The following is a 2,471-nucleotide window of genomic DNA, read 5'->3' as shown; positions in this document are numbered from 1 at the left end:
GTCTGACTCTTTGTGACCCCATGCACAGTAGTTTCTCCAGGTAAAAGAGTTAAACTAAATATGTTCTATCATTTTGTTGTTTAGTCACTAAGTCATGTCTGACTCTTTTGCAACCCTGTGGACTGTAGCCCACCAGGCTCCTCTGTCCATGGGATTCTCTAGGCAATAATACTGGTGTGGGTTGCCATTCCGTCCTCCAGGGGATCTTACTGACCCAGGTATTGAACCCGCGTCTCCTATATTGGCAGGCTGACCATCCAAGATGGTCAGGCCCAAATCCTTGACTCCTTCGTCCACCTGCCGCTGTCCATGATAACAAAAGCAGTGTTGACTTTAGAGGGAGGCACAGGTGCTCCCCCTGAGTACAGAACAGGTGCAAAGTCAGTGTCTCTTCATCCCAAGTCCACTCTTGGGGAAGGACGCCTGTTGGCTCAGATTCAGGAGGTTCCTCTGGCCAGGCATCAGGCTCCTGATTTGTAATCACTGTTCTTCCTTCTGGGAACAGGAGGAATAGAAGCAAGACAATTCCCAGCAAGAAGCAGGATGGGAGAGGACAGCTGGAGAACCGAATCATTTGGGTTACATGGACGTTAACTTGATAGCTTCATTAACCTCAGTGACTATATTGAGAAAATCGATACGCGTGAAACACACTTTCCCAGCTATATGGAGAAATTGGAATATACTGTGGGGACTTCCCTGGTGGTTCAGTGGCTGAGACTCCAAGCTGCCAACACAGGGGGCTTGGGTTCGATCCCTGGTCAGGAAACTAGGTCCCACATGCCACAATTAAAGATCCTGCATGCAGCAACTAAGACCTGGTGCAGCCAAATAAATATTAAGAAAGAGTATATTTTGTGATATAATGCCAAAACCCAAGCAACCAGACTGATTCCAGAAAATGAAACAGATTCTTTATTTTTCTGTTTTCATTCATTACCCTCTTAGCCTGTGCTTCTCAAAAACCTGAGCCTTAAGTGGATAGTTTATGAGTCACTGTTTTACTAAAAGGATAATCCTGTCAGCTGATGTGAGGGATGAGATGACAGGGGCATGGAGCGCGGCAGAGCCAACACAATGAGCCCGCCCCGCGCAGCCCACCCAGCTCTCCTCCCTGAATGTGACTGACAGCTTGATCTGGGGACACACAGTGGAAAAAGCCTCAGTTATAACATGTGGGAGGGGCCCTCTGACGGGGCAGAAGAAAGACAGTTCATCCACGGTCTCCCACTCCCTCTGGCTGGAGGTCTACCTCTTACAAGATCAGCTTCCCATGCTTCCAGGCTACACACCTGGGCTGGGATGCAGAGGTGTGCAGCTGGGCTGCAGGTGAGGGACAGCCAGATGGGACCTGCAAGACAGCAGAGCTGGAACCAGAGACTGGGAGGGTCCAAGGGGATCCAGCGGAATCTGATCCAAGCCACTCGCCAGGTCTAGAAAAATACATGTGGTTCCTGCAACTCTTGAAGGCAAAGTCAAGGACACCTTTAAATATCAGCACCATCTGCTAAATCTTGTCCTAGAAAATGTAGCATCCAGTCCCTGCAGATTTATCTCAAGTCTGGGTGGGTTTCATCTGAGCTTTCTTTGTGCGTGAAGAAAATAAAAAAACAGAAACAAAATTAAAGTCTCCCTCTAGTGTCCAAACTGCTATCTCATGATTCTGTTGGATATTAAGTGGAGAAGTAAAATCAGATGGCAGAGTATTGTTTAATCTTCTAGAGAAAAAATTTCAAGTTTCTGGGTGATAATGAGCTGTTTAGTGTAAGGCAGGGACAGTGAACATTTTCTGTAAGGGCAGAGGGTGAATATTTGGGTGTTCAGAGAACATGCAGTCTGTTATATGTTTTCCTCTGTTTTTTGTTTTGCTTTGTTTTCCTTTAACAACCGTTTAAAAACATAAAAACTACCATCACTTCATTGACCACACAAAAGCAGATCGCACCTGGTTTACTGTTTGCTGATCCCCAGTAGAGGTGCCACCTATTATTAAAAGATAAAATTATTTCTTTTATTTTTATATCTGTTTATAATAAATATTAGTTAATGCATTATATGTTTTATATACATATGCTTATAACACTGATACAGTTTGTCTTTAAAGGGAAACATTTATAATGGCAAATGCTTTACAAGTATTAACTTATAATATTTATGCTTGTGTTAGCATTCTGAAGAAGAATCATGGTATTTTGGTAGATTTCCAAGATTTAGAAGAGCCTGTGTCTCAGAGCAGAAATTCTTCGCAAAATTTCCCTGAAAAGAAGGTCTTTTAGCTCTAACCAGAATGTTTCCATTAGACTTCTTTTTAAGACTTCCTGCCTTATAGCCAGATGGTGCTAATTGCTTTTAAAGTACAGTCTGTTGAAATTTATTTAAAATTTTAATCTACATGTGGCAATTCTGCTCTTTGAAGATACTAATACTTACACACAGCACTATTCACAATAGCTAAAAAGTGGAAACCACCC

The sequence above is a fragment of the Odocoileus virginianus genome, chromosome 2 (assembly GCF_023699985.2).
Source record: "Odocoileus virginianus isolate 20LAN1187 ecotype Illinois chromosome 2, Ovbor_1.2, whole genome shotgun sequence".
Lineage (NCBI taxonomy): Eukaryota > Metazoa > Chordata > Mammalia > Artiodactyla > Cervidae > Odocoileus > Odocoileus virginianus.
Note: the sequence above shows the minus strand (reverse complement) of the source record.